General features: G+C 38.9%; 1 non-coding gene across 1 annotated transcript; it reads left to right on the top strand.

Annotated features, from left to right (window-relative positions):
* Positions 1-10696: 10696 nt before the first annotated feature.
* LOC113752632 lies at positions 10697-10803 on the top strand. The gene has a single exon (XR_003464886.1). It is a non-coding gene; the product is annotated as a small nucleolar RNA R71 (small nucleolar RNA).
* Positions 10804-18971: the final 8168 nt, after the last annotated feature.

The raw sequence follows: 18971 nt of genomic DNA, 5'->3' as shown, positions 1-18971 counted from the left end.
TTGACGGAACAAGATATACAGTCCCAAGTGTTAAGTGAACAATTTAATCAATCTCCGACTTGTGTTGGGTTGGGAGAATACTGCATTTGATTACGTGAACATTTTATCAATCGCTGACTTGTATTGTAAGATTACTGATTTGATTACGTGACTATTCTAAAAGGAATATTCCTCTTGTATAGCAGAGTGGTAGTATAGTAGTGATGGACGAACAAAACAGAAGATTTATTCATCTTTGACAGTATTTTGACAGATTAAAGAAACATTGCTGATGCCAAAATTGGTCTTCATTTGTGACAAACCTCCTCTTTACAGCCGTTAACACTCCTCGTTCTTTGGTAGTCAAGCAAGGCATCTTGTGTAGTAGATAAGGCCTGCAATTATCACAGTTCCCAGTTTTTCCCTGTTTCCATCCATTGCAGCAAAAACATATCATTTCTTGACATCCAGGCAAAATTTGCAGAAACAAGATTTTTCTACCCCACCGATGTCTTCAGCAATCAAATTCGGATCATCAATCCAATCCACCAACTCTTTCCTCCTACACACACTCCTGTGCACTAATTTTTTTTTTCCACAGACCATCAATCCATTTACAATCCTCCGGATGCCATGCAGGGTGGAATTCGATTCAGCTCTACAGACTTCAGTTCTAAAGATTGCTTTTTCTTCATTGGGGTAAACAGTTTTGTTATGTCTTACCAGCCATGAGAAGAACTGCCACCTACCTACCTAGTCCTCATTGCTCACCTGTTACACATACTCTCCCCTTCTCCATCTTCTCCCCTTCCATTAATTTGTGTCCCTCTAGCCTTTAATACCAGTATAGTACTGTTTGGTCTCTCTGCAGTGGATTGTCAGTTTCAACTTGAAGAATTAATGTATTTCTAGTATAGTATTTCACTTGAAGAATACCAGTATAGTACATGCGAAATGTATTTCCTTCAAGTAGTTAAAGGGAATCTTCCTTGTTAGTTAGACTGTTGTGCTGAGTCAACAATCAAGTAGTTATTTTGTTATTCTTGAGCTGTATAAGAATGCAGAAATCTGGATTGGGCAACATGGAAAAATCATTTTGAATAATATCTCTCTTTCTTCTTCCTCAAGTCTAGTTTCTCTCCCCCTTATCACTCTATTTCTGCTGCAATTGCTGCATTCATTACGGTGGTATCAGATTAGTGAATGCTTGTTACTTTTGTTGTTTATTTAGCAATTAGAGACTGTTTTGCTTTTGTCACCTGATAACTTTACTAATAACTTTACTACTTTATTGCAGATATATTGCTCATTTTGGAGGTTTCGAAGAAGATTAGCAGTACGGCTTACATGTCGGCTCAAAAACTGTGGTTATAGTGCTGTCTTAAGTTTAGAAAATGTTTCAGAAGCGTAGGAAATGTTTTGGAACTTGGAATATGTTTTTTAGTGCAGCCTTGACTTATATGAGTAGTATTTGTTCTACTCAAACTTATGAAACTATTTGTACTATGATGTTGCACTTATTTATGACATTTGAATATTTAATATATTATTTTGGCATATTCTATTGTAATGGTGCTTACATTTGTTATTTATTAAACATTGCTGATATTTTCATTTTTTAGATATTATTGTAGTAGGAAAGTCATGTGTAAGGTGTTGTAAATGAGTAGTATTTTTCTAGGTAGGATGTCTTTATTGACAATTGTTATTGTCACTCAATCAAAACTGTCTATTGATAAGGGAATGTTGCCACAGTTGATCAGGGGTTTATTGACAACAAAGTCGTCACTAATTCCCCTATGCCCTCACTATCGTCCTTTCATGCATCACTTGCATCACTGACAAGAGAAGGTGTTGTCACTAGATTTATAGCTTTTACTGATGACATATGTTGTCATAAAAAGTTTCATTCACTGACGACTCTAAAGTCGTCACTGTATAATTTCATCTTTTACTGACGACATAGATTGTTATAAAAAAGATTCTATTTACTGACGACTTTAAAGTCGTCACTGTATACTTTTACCGACGGAGATTCAGTGACGACCTTGCAACAACTGAAATGTTGTCAATAATGGTCATCAGTGACGACTTTTTGATTATTTGTGACGAAAAGTAGTTATCACTGATGATCAAAATTCTTGTAGTGCCTAAAACCTACATTGTCCTCAATGTAACCTAGACAAAGAAAGTGCAAGGACAAAGAGGAGGGCGAAACTTCCCTGACTACCGAGAGGGTGCAGCGAGACACTAAGGCGGATGGGGGTGAGGCGGCTGAGGCGCGCGCTGCATGTGCACTGTAGAGGCTGGTCGTGCGCAGGGAAATGGGTCGCGGCTACTGGGTGAGCTGCTGAGCTGCCTGTCGCACGCGAAGGTCTCTTCTGTGGGAGCTTTGGCACAGGGCTTTGCGCTTCTGGGGATGCGTTTGCTCGCTGGTGGATCGACAGAGAGAGAGAAAGAAGGTTGGAACTGGTGTGGGCTGTCGAGGGCGATAGGTGGCTCGAGGAAGTCGGCGTGCAATGGAAGAGAGAGATTTTTGAAGTGGTGGTGTGATGGAGAGAGCGGTGGTAGGCAAGGAGGGAAACTTGGGAAACTAAGAGAAAAGCAATTGGAAAGGGATTGGAAAAGACCAGACAAAGAAGAAGAAAAAGTAAAAAAGTAAGGTCCTGGTCACGTTTGATTTTCGTTGTCGCCAAGGTTAGAAGACATGGGCACGCCTTGGAGGTTATAGTCTTCTGACCATCGCGTCTCAATAATGTTGATGAGAATATAGAGACCAAGGCCCATTCCATTCAAGCACATGGGGAATTGGAAGATTCAAGTAAAGACTAGTTCGCGGAGTACTAGCTTACTAATTAGGGTTTTAGTTTCCATTATTAGTTGTTTGTTAGCATTAATAATTTCGGTCAATTTTCACTTCACTTTGGCCGAATTTGGAGTCTTAATTTTAGTCAATTAGTTGTTAGACATTTTCGCCCTTAATGAAGGGCAAGGTCGTCCATTGGACATTCTAGGGTTTGAGTCCTGTAAGGCTATATATAGCCTAGGTTTTCATTCAATAAAGGAGAATTCAGATTTTATAAAATATATGTGAGTTATTTCACTCTCTCTTGCCTCAAGAGAATTTCCTTTGAATACTTGAGAATTAATCTCAAGTTGTTCATCGAACTTATCAATCAAGTAGTCTCCTTGATTGTGGCGTTCTTCTATCCATACTTTTGGTTCACTAAATTTGCTAGTCGTGGGTTAAGGAATCTCCTTAGTTCGTGGCTCGTGATTCTAGAAGGGTCAAAGTTCCGCCAATCATTCCAACTTGGTGTTCGTCTAGATCCGTCTCACATCAGTTGGTATCCAGAGCTAGTCGACGACATCAAGTATATCCCGTTGAGTTTGTTCGTAAGCTTTCTAGTCAATTTTATTTTGAAATTCTGGTCGTGTCTTCCTTTGTGTCGAGTCCGATTGTTATTACAAAAAAAAAAATTCTGTCCGCCTTTGTTGTCTTGTTGAGTCACTCTTTGATTTCTTTTGCTTCGTGTCCACTTCGTGCATTACTTGTTGTGTGATTCTGTCTTGAAGCCTGCCTTCAAGTGTAGCCGTGTTTTGTTCGTTGCATATTCTGTTTAAATATCAAACAAAAAAAAAAAAATTTCTGCGACGGCTAGGGTTTTCACTTGCAACTAGGGTTTCCTTGGGTGCAAGTTTCTTGCCAAATCTGTCCAAACTTTAGTTTATTCCACCAAGTTGTTTTCATTAATTTCCTAAACTGATTTTTGTGGTTAAACTTGTTTGGGGTTGGAATCTTGAAGAGAAACTACAATAATCTAGGGATTCTTGAGTTTCTTGAAACTAATCTTGAAGTCTCAAAATCTTGATACATGTTTTGATAGTTATTGGAGGATTGAAGGAGAACATTGGTTTGACATTAAATTCTGGAATTTTACCCAAGAACAGCCGAGTAATTGTGTGTTCTTAGAGTCAAAAAAAAAATAGAAAAAAAGAAAAAGAGAAAGGGCACTCGGGTAGCAAACAACAAAGAAGGAAGCCGCACTTTTATTTGCCAAATTCTGTCTTGTTGCAATTGTTTCAACAAACCAGAAAATTACATCAAGAAAAAGGCTACTCAAAAGTTTTGACCAACCTCCTCTTGAAAATCTTGCACACCTTGAGCCTTGATCACTTGTATCACCCGTTGAGTCTTTTGAGGATCTTGACCATCTTGATTCTTGAAGATTTGTACTTCCCTACGTATAAACAGTTTCTTGTACGTCCTTGCATCCATACGGGGCTTTCTTGGCTTAGGAGTAAACCTCTTGGGAGTTTCTTGAGCAGGCCGCTTGGGGTATTCTTGGGTGACGTTGCTTGTGTCATCTTGTGAAGCCATTGTTAGCACCAAGCGTCAAAACTGTCCTTGTGTGGAGCAAAGAGGGGAGGGCCGAATTGTTGTTCTTGAGGGAGAGTAAGGGACGAAAATTTTGAGGGGATTTAAGAAGAGGTAATTCTGGAAAATTTTGGGGTTAGGAAGCTACCAAATCTGGAAAATTTTTTAGGAAATTCCAGCCGACTTTGAGGGGAATTTAAGAAGACAAGAAATCTGGAATTTTTTTCGTGGAAGCTATTCTGATTTGATAAGGTAACAAATCTGGAAATTTTCAGCGGTTAGGAAGCTACCAAATTCTGTTTTGCAGCCGACTTTGGAAGGTTTAAAAGGAGCAGAAATCTGGAAATTTTTTTAGCTACCAAATTCTGTTTTGCAGCCGACTTTGGGAGGTTTCAAAAGAGAAGGAAATCTGGAATTTTTTTTGGGAACAATTCTGATTTGTTATAGTCGACTTTAGGAAGGTTTTTGGAGAGGGAATCTGGAAAAATTTTGGAAGGTTTTTGGAGAGGGAATCTGGAAAAATTTTGGTAATAATTCTGTTTGGTTAGCCGACTTTAAGGAAATTTCCAAATAAGTCCAACACCTAACTTGTTTCCAAAAATCAATTGGGCAATTAAGTAAAGCACTTGGGAACTCCATCATCGTACTTGGACTTTCTTTTTCTTTGTACATCAATTCTTTCCTCTTCCATTCCTTATTCATTACTTGAGCTTTCCATTTCTACTTTTTGTTTCCTTGTTCCTTTGATACAATTGGAAGCTATTTTGATTAAAGTTTGATTGAACTTCCTTGAGAAAATTTCTGAATTCTTCAAAGGAAACAAACAAGTGGTTTGAGAAGTGAATTGGTGAGAGCATTAGAGTGCCATACACACTTGAGTGAAAACACGAGAGGAGTGAAACACTTAAGGGAGCAAGTGAGGCATTTTCTACTAACAATTTGTCAAGTTTTGCAGGTTTCACCATGTCTCAGGAACATGAAATTACCATTGCTCAGTTATCACTTAAAATGGATAATATGTGGAAGGAAATGCAGAGGAGATTTGACCAAAGGTTGGAAACAATCCATGAGCAAATTGATCAACTAAGTTCGTCTAGGGCTTCTTCTAGGAAATCTAGGGGAAAATTCACCCTGGGGGAATCTAGTGACTCCAATGCCGATTCGGAACATGAGGCATATGAGCAAAGAAGACCAAAACGAAACACAAGAGCAATCGGTGATGCCATCAAGGGGATTAAGATGAAGATTCCTCCTTTCCAAGGCAAATCTGATCCGGATACATACCTTGAATGGGAAAGTCGAGTGGAGCTAGTATTCGATTGTAATGACTACACCGATGCACAAAAATTGAGACTTGCCGTAGTAGAATTCACCGACTATGCCATAGTTTGGTGGGAACAAGTGGTTACAAGCAGGAGAAGGTGTGGAGAACCACCTATAACCACTTGGACTGAGCTCAAGAGACTGATGAAGAAGCGATTTGTACCAAGTCACTACCATAGAGACTTGTACCAAAAACTTCAAACCTTGACACAAGGTCAACGCTCAGTTGAGGACTACTACAAGGACATGGAAATCTCCATGTTGAGAGCTGATATTCAAGAAGATAGAGAGGCTACAATGGCAAGATTTCTCAATGGTCTGAGGGTCGAAATAGCCGATCAACTGGAGCTTCAATACTATGTGGAGATAGAAGATATAGTGGAGAAGGCTATCAAGATTGAGCAAAGGCTCAAGAGGAGGGGTACAACCAGAAATTCTAACCCTCATCCACAAACATTTACTCGACCATTCCAGCCTAGCAGGGAAGAGAGAGGTTCGAATACTTGGACCACTCCAAAGCCGAAGCAAGATCAAGGGTCAAGCTCACGGCCACCTTTTACTAAATCCGACTCCAAGGTTGTTTCAAAACCAACAATTGAAACTTCAAAACCTAGGAATCGTGACACCAAATGTTGGAGGTGTCAAGGAATTGGGCACATTGCAAGCCAATGTCCAAATCCAAGAACCATGCTTGTGCTACCAAATGGAGACATTGTCACTGATGATGAAGAGGAGGAGTACAAAGACATGCCTTCCTTGGTTGAAGAGGAAGATGAGATAGAGGAAGTTCCAACTCAAGACAAAGTTGGATTGGTAGCAAGAAGGGCACTAGCTACGCAAGCTAGTAAGGATGAACTTCAACGTGACAACATCTTTTACATTAGGTGCCATGTGACCAACAAGGTATGCAGCTTGGTGATTGACCCCGGAAGTTGCACTAATGTTGCTAGTGCATTGATGGTGGAGAAACTAAACTTGCCAACTAGTGAGCACCCCCGTCCCTACAAGCTTCAGTGGTTAAACAACAGTGGAGAGGTACGTGTTCTTAAACAAGTTCTGGTTACTTTTCGCATTGGTAGGTATGAAGATGATGTTATGTGTGATGTAGTACCAATGCAAGCTGCACATATACTCTTAGGGCGTCCTTGGCAATTTGACCAAAGAGTCACTTTTGATGGTTTCTTGAACAAATACTCTTTTATGCATCATTGTAAAAAGATTACACTTGCACCTCTTACACCTCAACAAGTACATGAGGATCAAGTTAGTCTACAAAAAGAGTATGACTTGCATGCTACCACCAAGAAGGACAACGCCAAAGCTAAGAAATTAGTGTTGGCCGACCCTTCTTCAAGCAAGTTGGATCACTCTCATTCGGTCTTCGAACCCGCACAGGAGAGAAAACCCAGCATGCTTGCCAAGGTGAAAGATGTGAGAAAGGCCTTGCATTCTAATCAGGTTTTATTTATTTTATTTGGCAAGGAATCCTTACTCACTAATGCTCTTGATGCTTCTTTGCCTAGTGTTATTACTAACCTCTTACAGGAGTATCAAGACGTCTTTCCTGAGGATATACCTAATGGATTGCCTCCATTAAGGGGAATTGAACATCAAATTGATTTCATTCCTGGATCTTCCCTTCCAAACAAGGCACCATATAGGACCAATCCTGAGGAAACCAAGGAGCAACAACGACAAGTAGAGGAGTTGCTTGGTAAGGGTTGGATTCAAGAGAATCTAAGCCCTTGTGCTGTACCAGTTCTACTTGTTCCAACCAGCACTAGTCGGGTTACAATGGCCTTTGATGCCGCTTTTGCAACAAACAAGGCACCATATAGGACCAATCCTGAGGAAACCAAGGAGCAACAACGACAAGTGGAGGAGTTGCTTGGTAAGGGTTGGATTCAAGAGAATCTAAGCCCTTGTGCTGTACTAGTTCTACTTGTTCCAACCAGCACTAGTCGGGTTACAATGGCCTTTGATGCCGCTTTTGCACGTCTTGATGCGTACAACGCGCAGCCCAACCAAACCTTGGTTCACCGGGCGTCCGCTCACGGTCCACCCATAGGCTTGAGACGTCACTTGTGTGGCCATTATCATGGAACTCTTGCTGTCCACAACATGTATCTACCACCACCACAAGTTTTCCTGGTGTCCCACAAGGGTGTCTTGATCTTTCTTCGCTTGAGAAGGCGACATGCAGGCTGCTTGGTGACTATACACATGCTCTCATCACCTTTGTTTTGTAAGAAGAGTCATGATTTGGGGACAAATCGCCTTTAAGAGGAGGGGAATGATGAGAATATAGAGACCAAGGCCCATTCCATTCAAGCACATGAGGAATTGGAAGATTCAAGTAAAGACTAGTTCGCGGAGTACTAGCTTGCTAATTAGGGTTTTAGTTTCCATTATTAGTTGTTTGTTAGCATTAATAATTTCGGTCAATTTTCACTTCACTTTGGCCGAATTTGGAGTCTTAATTTTAGTCAATTAGTTGTTAGACATTTTCGCCCTTAATGAAGGGCAAGGTCGTCCATTGGACATTCTAGGGTTTGAGTCCTGTAAGGCTATATATAGCCTAGGTTTTCATTCAATAAAGGAGAATTCAGATTTTATAAAATATATGTGAGTTATTTCACTCTCTCTTGCCTCAAGAGAATTTCCTTTGAATACTTGAGAATTAATCTCAAGTTGTTCATCGAACTTATCAATCAAGTAGTGTCCTTGATTGTGGCGTTCTTCTATCCATACTTTTGGTTCACTAAATTTGCTAGTCGTGGGTTAAGGAATCTCCTTAGTTCGTGGCTCGTGATTCTAGAAGGGTCAAAGTTCCGCCAATCATTCCAACTTGGTGTTCGTCTAGATCCGTCTCACATCAAATGTCTAAAAGATTCCTTTCTAAGGCGTGGGCACGCCTTGAAACTGATAGTCCCCCAACTTGCATAGTGCACCTGGCGTACCCCTGTAAGGCGTGGGCACGCCCTGTAAACCTTAGTCTTCTGTTAATCACCACAAAAACAGTTAAAATAGAAAAATAGAATTGAAAAATCACAAAGTACAAAAAATGACAACAACTAATACTGTAGTCCTTGGATTGCCTCCCAAGCAGCGCCTTTCTTTAATGTCTTTGGCTAGACATAGCACCACTCTTTAGTCTGGATGTAATTGAATTTCCTTGTAATTGGTGGCTCTCCTCCGGGATCAACATAGCCATTGAGTGCAACTTTTTTTCTAAATTTTCTCTCCATTTTCACCTCATGAATTGCTTTCATCCTATGGTACTTGTTCGCAGCAACTTTGAATATACCCCTACAAGCAAACTCAGAAAATTCTTGCACAGGAGAATTAGTGGTATAAATAGCAAACACAGAATGAGAGTTAACAGGATGTTTCATTGTATCAAAAATATTAAAATGGACTATTTCTCCATCAAATTCCATCGTGAGAGTACCTTTACTAACATCAATTTTAGTCTGAGCAGTACTCAAGAATGACCTTCCTAATATAATTGGTGATGGATTTGGGGCACTTCTATCATCCATGTAAAGCACATAAAAATCAGCAGGAAAAATTAATCCATCTACTTGCACTAAAACATCATCAACTATCCCATCCGGATAAGCACATGTATGATCAGCCAATTGAATTATTACCCCCGTTTCTTTTAAAGGTCCTAAATTTAGGGAATCATAGATTGATTTAGGCATCACATTAATAGAAGCCCCTAAATCTATCATGGCATTTTTGATACTAGAATGACCAATCTTACAGGGAATAGTAAATATACTCGGATCCCCGCATTTGGGTGGGAGTTTCCTTTGAAGTACAGCTGATACATTCTCTCCTACCATCACTCTCTCATCACCCCTTAACTTTCTCTTATGAGTGCACAAGTCCTTGAGAAATTTTGCGTATTTCGACACTTGCTTGATTGTTTCCAACAAAGGAATGTTGATCTCCACTTTTCTGAACACCTCCAGGATCTCTTTCTCCTTCTTCACCTTCTTCGTCTTCTCGAACCTGCATGGAAAATGAGGTAAGTTAGATTTAATGGGTACAGAGGGAGTGAGAGTTAGATCAGGGTTGTCACGGATGTGTCCTTCCTCTTTCATCTCCTTCTCGATTTCATCTTCACTCTTGCTTTTCAAGTTCGTGGCTTTGGGTCCTTCCACTTCTCTACCACTCCTTAGTGTCATGGCACTTACATTCCTGGGGTTTGCTTCAGGCTGCGAAGGCAATTTTTCATAGACATGGGACTCCAGGCGATTAATGGCAGTTGCCATTTGGCTCATCCGAGTCTCCATGTCTTTCATGCCCGCTCTGGTGTCCTGTTGAAACTGAGTAGAGCTTGCGACCAAGGACCTAGTCTCTTGTTGGAGTTGAGCAGTGATCGTGACTAAGGTTCTAGTCTCTTGCAGGAGCTGAGTGGTGGTTGTTGCCAAACTCTTGACAATTTCCTTCAAAGAATTTCCTGAGCTAGAGGACGAGGGTTGAGCCTTTGGTTGCCACGGTTGTTGGAATCCTGGTGGACAATTAGAAAATGAATTCTGTGGCTTGTTACCATAGCTGAAATTGGGGTGGTCTCGCCAACCCGGATTGTACGTGCTGGAGTATGGGTCGTACGGTCTTCAAGGCGCGAGCACGCCTCCAATCATGTTCACTTGTTCGGCCCCATCCTCTTGCAACAAAGGGCACGAGTCAGTGGGGTGGCCCACATTTGTGCAAATTCCACAAGCCTTTGCTTGATGCATATTTCCCACAGCTAATTGTTGAACGAAAGATGTCAGCTCCGATATCTGCTGCTGAATGGACGACGTCTCTACCTCGTTGACCCTACGGGTAGGGTTACTCTCACGAAAGCCAAACTGTTGAGAATTCTCTGCCATCGACTCAATGAGCAGCCATGCTTCCCTCGGGGTCTTATTTGCCAGTGCTCCCCCGCTCGCAGCATCTATGATACACCTGTCTGACGGTTGGAGTCCCTCATAGAAGTATTGGATCAATAATTGTTCACTAATTTGATGCTGTGGGCATCTAGTGCACAACTTATTGAACCTTTCCCAGTAATCATATAGAGATTCTCCAGGATACTGTTTAATACTGCATATCTCTTTTCTTAGACTTGCAACCCGGGATGCAGAGAAGAATTTTTTCAAAAATTTCTTCTTAAGTTGGGTCCACGTTGTAATACTACCTGCAGGTAGGTATTATAACCAATCCTTCGCTGCATCCTTGAGCGAGAACGGAAAGGCTCTCATCTAATTTGCTCTTCAGTGACCCCAGGAGGTTTCATACTAGAGCAAACCATCTCGAACTCCTTAACGTGTTTGTGGGTTCTTCACCAGAGAGACCATGGAAAGAATGTAAGAGGTGAATCAACCCCGACTTCAGTTCGAAAGCAGTATTCTCAGCCAAAGTGGGGAATGTGATGCATAAGGGCTGGAGAGTCAGCTCCGGGGCAGCCAGCTCCCTTAGTGTTTGGGTGTTGGCCATGCTTATTTCGTCTTCTACTGACTCGTTTGCAATAAATAAGTGCCCTTCTTTTCGTCTTTTGGTCTCTTGCCTCCACCTACGCGCTACCTTCTCAACCTCAGGGTCATATATCAATTCACCTGTGCGAGAAGAACGGGGCATAAACTAGCAAAAATACCAAGAAGAATAGAATAAGATAAAATAAAAGCTGAATTTGAAAAGAAACAAATAATCCAAACGCCGGCTCCCCGGCAACCGCACCAAAAATTGACAGGTACCGAACCTGTACAATAATAAATACTAAAAAGTCCTAATTACCACGACAATTAATTATAGAACAAATCCGAGTACTGGAGCAGGGACCCTAGGTGTGCAATGGGTTACTGGATTCACCCTGTTTCTGAAGAGTTTGCTTGATCCGATATACTAGATTTGTCTATACAAATATTAATTTTGTGTTCAATGGCAAGTAGGGTCGATTCCACAGGGAGCGGGTAGGAAATTATTTCTTTCCAAATCAATAAAATGGGGGATGATTATTAGGATGAAACTGAAAATAAAATAAATAAAATTCAAACGATAACTCCACAAGTACAATTTATTAAAAATAGCAATTAACAAAATTCTACCCAAAGGATCAACTACTCAGGCACGGTCCAATTAAATGATCATCGATGCAAAGGCATTTCATCCATTCGTCACTAGGTTGGTTATAGTTATCAACAAGCTCTGACAACCAGCTCTTCCTTACTTTTTCGACAGACAAGGTACGACCATTGACTGCTTCTCTAACCAGATAACAACCCTAGGTACGACCGTAGGAATTTAATTACCCAATTGCATTAAAACTAGAAGAACCCAACCCTAACTAATAAATACGCTAAGAGGGTTTATTTAAGCTAGATCTTATGTTTCCCCAACATAAAGCCAATTATGGTGGTTGTCACTAGGTATCAACTAAACGAACAATTACGGATTCAATTTAGTTAATGTGACAGTAGGCTATTAAATTAAATCAAATACCCGGCCGTTGATATTCAATTAATAAAATACCCATGAACAATTAATTTAGGAAACGCACGAATAGCAATAAATTGGAAGAGATAATGAAGATTCGATTAGATCTCACAGATATTATGGACCGCGCCCTCGCGTCAACCTTTGGGTAGAGGAGAAAATTAGCCACTCCTCATCGTGTCAATTCCGCGTGATTTAATTGCATTCATTCAATTAATTTCCGAAGAATTGGGGAAGGTGAATTGATTGAAGGGACAACCGAGAAGGCCCTGACTTCCCCTTCGTTTTGGAGCCGCAATTACAAAGCAAAAGGCTACGAAGGAACTGTCCAGCGGAAAAGTTGAAAGTCAAAAGAGAAAGAGACGTCTAGCGCCTGGGAAAAGAAAAACTAAAGCTACGGTAGTGATTCGACGTAAATCTGGCTATCTAATTTGTTGCCGAAGAAAAACAAAAGCCAAGAAAGGCGTCTGATGGTGGAAAGAAAACCAAAAGCTAGCCTAATTGATTGCTACCTAAAGAAAAAACAAACGTCTGACAGATCTGGGAAAAGAAAACTAAAACTAAGGTAGTGATGTCCATGGATCTGCTTTTCTATTCTTTTATAGCTGCCACAGGAGAAAAGCATTAGGAACAAGGCTTTTTGTCCAAGGGCTCTGATCTCACGCATCTGGTCCACGTAGACCGGGTTTCTTAATTGGGTCTCCTGCTGTTGGTCCCGTAGATCCGGCTTTTCGGCAACATCTACCTTTTCTGGCGTGGCCACGCCCTGAAATGAAGGGTCTTCTGAAAATTTGCCTCAAAAGATTACTTTTAACACCAATCATCTATAATTCATACAAATATGAAATATGAGCAAATTCTCAATTCTTAACATCATGAGTAGCCAAAATTATGACAGAATAATAGTGTAAAATGTGTCTAATAATTGCTCTATCAATAAATATCTTCAATATTGCTATAAAACATTGTATCTCAAAATTGCATCATATCCTATAGAAATATGATAAATAGTGGAGGTGTCTAAGTCCAATGGCTAATATAGAGCGTGACTTTTAAATGCTCTATGCATTTATTTTATCATTTTGGTACAGACTTTGAAATTTGATTATGAGATTATATTGAAAATTATATTATGAGCTTTTTATTCCTTGATTTGAGTGTGCAGATTAGTGGTGACCAATAATTGATGCCTAGTGCCAAGGATTTTAAAACACTGTGGTAGTAGAAGTGGTGGAAAATAGGGTGATATCATTTTATTTACTCAATTTATGACTATAACTTGTGGATTTATTTTGACTCTTATTTTGAGTTGTGCAGACTAGCACTCATTAAAAAGTATGACCTGATATGAAGGTATTCAAAATATTTTTTTGGTATTTTTGCAAAAGCAAAATTAACCATGGAGTTTTTTAGAATGGCTTCTAGTTCGCTACTAGATTACTAGCTATTGAGAAAAAATTGAATATGAGCAACTATATGCCTATATTATTTTGAAAATATAAATGGATGAGAGATTTTCACACCAAAGATTGGTTAAATATAGTTCGACCACTAAGAGAGATCATTTTGAAAAAAATTTGAGAACATTATATCTTTGTTATTTTATTGTGTAAAAGATAAATCTCAAGCGAAAGGATATGATATACATCAAGGGGAATGGGACTTGAGCCTAGAAATTTTTAAATTGGAACCATCTATGAGGATACAACTACCTAGGGACTGGAGATCTCAAGAACTATGTCAGGGACAAACGAATCATAGAATGGTTTGGGTGAAAAGCATGCATATATTTTATAAAATTATTAAATCCCTCCCTGTGGTGTAAAGTGTGCTCATGATTCTATGACGAAAATAAGGTTAAGATTTGATATAAATCTTTTAATGAGTTCTATAGCCCTTATGGGTGGGATGCCTTAGTCATATGGGTATTTTTGATAGACTCACCTATATGAGTGTTCACCTATATGAGTGTGGAAATAAAGACCGCTTCCTATGAGAATTTCCTTAATTCTCCGAAGCACTCATGAATCTGGGATAAAGCACAAGGCTGCAATGTTTTGACTTAAGAAACTTGTTAATTAATATCTAGAATATCATGTGTGTGACATAATCTTACATATCTTAAAGTAGTCTTAGTTTCAAGGCTTTAGTCCACTTTGACTCTAATATAGGGATTATAAAAACACTAAACGAAGGTATCAAGACAATGCCACTTTCATTATACATGATATTCTCACTTTGTCCAAATTTTTATCTCTTTTAGATTTCATTAAAATTAGTGGGGGAATGTTAGTGTATTTTAATAAAATCTTAAATTTCCCTTGACCAAATCTTTACAAGGAGTTATAATATATTTGATTTGGGAGTTATGGGAATTATAATGTTGGGAGTTACAATACATTTTGAATGGAGTTATTATACAATTATTTGAAAAAGGAGTTACAAATGAATTATTTGGTCAAATGAAGAATTATTGAGCCTTTATAACCCATTCAAATATGAATTAATTTTTAGGTTACAAATTCTACAAATTAATATGAAAAAAAAAACGTTATACGTTGAACTTGGACATTCAACCTATTTTCTAAAGGGTTTTGTAGTCTATAAATAGTGAAGTTCTTTGGAGAATATTTTAACACACTTCTCTCAATAAAAAAACTATTCTAAATACTATTTTTCCTACACTAATTTCTAAACTCATTTCTTTCTACCTCATTCTGATTTTCTTTGGACAAAGTAAGATATTGGGAAGTTTCTGCTTCTCTTGGTTGTGTAGATGACGTGAGACGGATCTAGACGAACACCAAGTTGGGAAGATTGGCGGAACTTTGACCCTTCTAGAATCACGAGCCACGAACTAAGGAGATTCCTTAACCCACGACTAGCAAATTTAGTGAACCAAAAGTATAGATAGAAGAACGCCACAATCAAGGAGACTACTTGATTGATAAGTTCGATGAACAGCTTGAGATTGATTCTCAAGTATTCAAAGGAAATTCTCTTGAGGCAAGAGAGAGTGAATAAACTCACAAATATTTTATAAAATCTGAACTCTCCTTTATTGAATGAAAACCTAGGCTATATATAGCCTTACAAGTTGAAAACCTAAAGTGACTTGAAAAACCCTAACTTGGCTAGGCTAGGCCTTTGGCCCGATTCCACTACTCAAATCCACTATCTAATGGTCAGCTTATAATCGATCCAATGAAGGCTTTAAGCAGGCCCAACATAACCCAATAAAAGCTAATTAACCAACTTAAGTTATAGTGAGCCTAGACTCTATAAATCGGATCCAACTCAACATGAGGTCTTGGACCGAATTTATTCCTAGCAAATAAAATAGAAATCTAGAAAATAAACTACTAACTATTACTAAAAGATTCAATCTCTTGCAGCCCAAAACATGGCCCATAAGCGGCCCATATTTCGTATCATTCCCCCCCTCTTAAAAAAAAGATTTGTCCTCAAATCGTGTTTGGAAATGAATGGTACTACAAGAGTTGGCTGTATCAAACTTCAAATCTCCACATATTGGCTCTCTTAGAATGGATGATACTTGCATACGTTATGATTATTGTAATTCGGTGCACATGTCTCTTGGTTAGCTTGAAAATGCTCACAATCTGCCATGGAAAACTCAAGGCTTGACTCCAACCACTCCAAAGCTCTCTAATCAGTCCTGTGTCATGAATGGTCGAATTTGGACCTACACAATAAATCACACGATTAGCATTTGTAGGTATAAAATCACTTGATAGCTTACCATTCACATTCACAAGATAAGGATCTTCATAGTGATGCTCAATCAGGTTAGAAAAGTCCCGGACATGATTTTGCAAAGTTACAAAATTCATTGCAAGTTGTTGTTGGTATGGCCTATCTTGCACAAATGGAGTAAGATCGAGATAGGCAGCTTCTGAACCTTCAAATTTGAAGAATAAAATCAGGTTGTAAGGAATCAGAATTTGGACCAATGAGGAAAGGATTGTCACCAACAAAAATAAGAAGGAAATGTATAACAAGTTTCAAGTGTAGAAACTCCCTTTGAAACTTCATTATTCCTCCCAACAAGCAAATCAGGCTCATGGTTGACGTTGAACATCAGTGGATGACAAAGAGAGACAACACTTAAGGTGCAAACTCCATGAAAAGTTTGATATTCACCAATGGATTTAGGCATAGAACATGCCAAGATCAACTCAATTTTTCCTTGCTTAACCTGCATAAAAGTAGAAACACTAAACAAAGTAGAGTCAAGATCGTTAGAAAAAACATATGATCTCACATCCTTTCTCACAATCAGCTTACTCTTAGAATTTTTAATCTCTTGTTCATGCTCAGTTGCTGACTTTTTCCCCTCATTATTCTCAACCTCTTTCTCCTTTTCAACTCCCTCGAATTTTACCTCTTCAGTCACAATTCTCTCCTCCAGCTCTTTCTTCATACTATAACGCTCATGCTCACTCTTCATGTATGCTAGATCAATACAAAGTTGCTTAGAGTTAAGCGACACAAGCCTGGTACGACGGCCATTAAATGTGAAGGAATACTTATTAGTATATCCATCATATTTGACTTCTCGATTAAACATCCACCATTGTCCCAACAGCAAATGCGTCACTTGAATGGGAACCACATCACACAACACCTCATCCACGTATTGACCAATACGAAAAGGAACAAGTGTGTGCTTAGTAATCCAAATATCACCACTATCACTTTGCAACTTGTAAGGGCGAAGATGATCAATGGTTGGAAGATTCAATTTCTCAACCAAGACAGTACTTGCGAGATTAACTTCACAACCCTTATCAATGGCTAAGCTGCAAACTTTCTCCTTGATATGGCAACGTGTATAAAATCAATCATTTTTTTGAGCTTTGATGATTTCCAATTGCTCAGTTATCTCACGCAAGGCCACAGTATTTACTCCTTTAGGCACAAGATGGTGAAGCTCCAGTTGAGCATTCGTTTGTCTCATACTTTTATTACCTGCAAAACTCAACAAAAATTAGTAGAACAGTCCTCACTCGCTCCCTTACGTGTTTCCACTCGCACTCGTGTATATGGATGTCACTCTAATGGACTTACCAAATACCTTTACCTGTTGGGTTAGGTAGTTGAGAAATGCTGCTCAAGTCCAACAACCGTTACCAACCTTTCCACAAGTGTAATCACAAGAATGTAGGAGAAAATGTAGGAAAGTGTTCCTAGAATCTAGGAAGAGAATATAGGAGAGTTTCCTAAAGTGGATGAGAGAATATAGGAAAGGTCCTAAAAATGGATGAGAGAATTTTAGGAGAGTTTCCTAAAAAATGGTTGAGAGAATTTAGGAAAGTTTCCAAAAAAAATGGATGAGAGAATGTAGGAAAATTTCCGAAAAAAAAATGGATGAGAGAATTTAGGAAAGTTTCCTAAAAAATGTAGGAGAGAGAGTGTCCAAGTGAGTACAAAGAGTTATCCAAGTGCTTTACTTAGTTTCCTAATTGATTTTGGAAACAAGTTAGTTTTTGGAAACCCTTTGAAAAATCCTTTTTCCTCTTGAACAACTTTTGGTAACCTTCTTGAAACAACTTTTGGTAATCTTCTTGAAACAACTTTTGGTAACCTTCTTGAAACAACCTTTGGTAATTTTCTTGAAACAACTTTTGGTAACTTCCAAATTCTACTCCAAGAACGATTGCACAAATCAGATTTGGTTTCCTATTCAAAACAATTCGGTTGCCACTTTCTTTCCTTTCCTTTTTTTTTTCTTGCCAACCGATTCCTCTTTTCTTTCTTTTTCTTTTCGTTTTTGTTTTCTGTTTTTTTTTCTTGACTACAACTATCGACCACGACACAAAACAAGGAAGTCCACAAATAATAACTACCAAGAACTCCAAGATCTTTCAAGAAATTTCAAGGAAGTTGTCAGGAACTTCAGAAATTTCAAGATTGTGATCAAGAATGCAAGAAGCTCAAGATTATTGTAAGTTCTCTTCAAGATTCACAAAATTCCAACAAGTTTTGCCAAAATTCAGATTTGAAAATCAAGTAAACAAGTTGGATAACACAAACAACAAGGCTGGACAGATTTGTATTCGGTGAACAGTAACGATGAACAGTGTCGGTGAACAGTGTTGGGGTGAACAGTACCGGGTGAACAGTACCGCTACTGTAGCGATGAACAGTACGATGCTACAGTACTTTTTTTTTTTTTTTGAATTGACACACAAACTGATTTGAAACAAGAGTATGTGACTCGAAACACAAAAGAAAAGAAGGATATAACCTGGTGGTTGTCGACTAGCTCTGATTACCAACTGATGTGAGACGGATCTAGACGAACACCAAGTTGGGATGATTGGCGGAACTTTGACCCTTCTATAATCACGAGCCACGAACTAAGGAGATTCCTTAACCCACGACTAGCAAATTTAGTGAACCAAAAGTATGGATAGAAGAACGCCACAATCAAGGAGACTACTTGATTGATAAGTTCGATGAACAACTTGAGATTAATTCTCAAGTATTCAAAGGAAATTCTCTTGAGGCAAGAGAGAGTGAAATAACTCACATATATTTTATAAAATCTGAATTCTCCTTTATTGAATGAAAACCTAGGCTATATATAGCCTTACAAGTTGAAAACCTAAAGTGACTTGAAAAACCCTAACTTGGCTAGGCTAGGCCTTTGGCCCGATTCCACTACTCAAATCCACTATCTAATGGTCAGCTTATAATCGATCCAATGAAGGCTTTAAGCAGGCCCAACATAACCCAATAAAAGCTAATTAACCAACTTAAGTTATAGTGAGCCTAG

Source organism: Coffea eugenioides, chromosome 1 (assembly GCF_003713205.1).
Source record: "Coffea eugenioides isolate CCC68of chromosome 1, Ceug_1.0, whole genome shotgun sequence".
Lineage (NCBI taxonomy): Eukaryota > Viridiplantae > Streptophyta > Magnoliopsida > Gentianales > Rubiaceae > Coffea > Coffea eugenioides.
The sequence above is the reverse complement of the archived record's forward strand: the minus strand, read 5'-3'. Positions and strand labels throughout refer to the sequence as shown.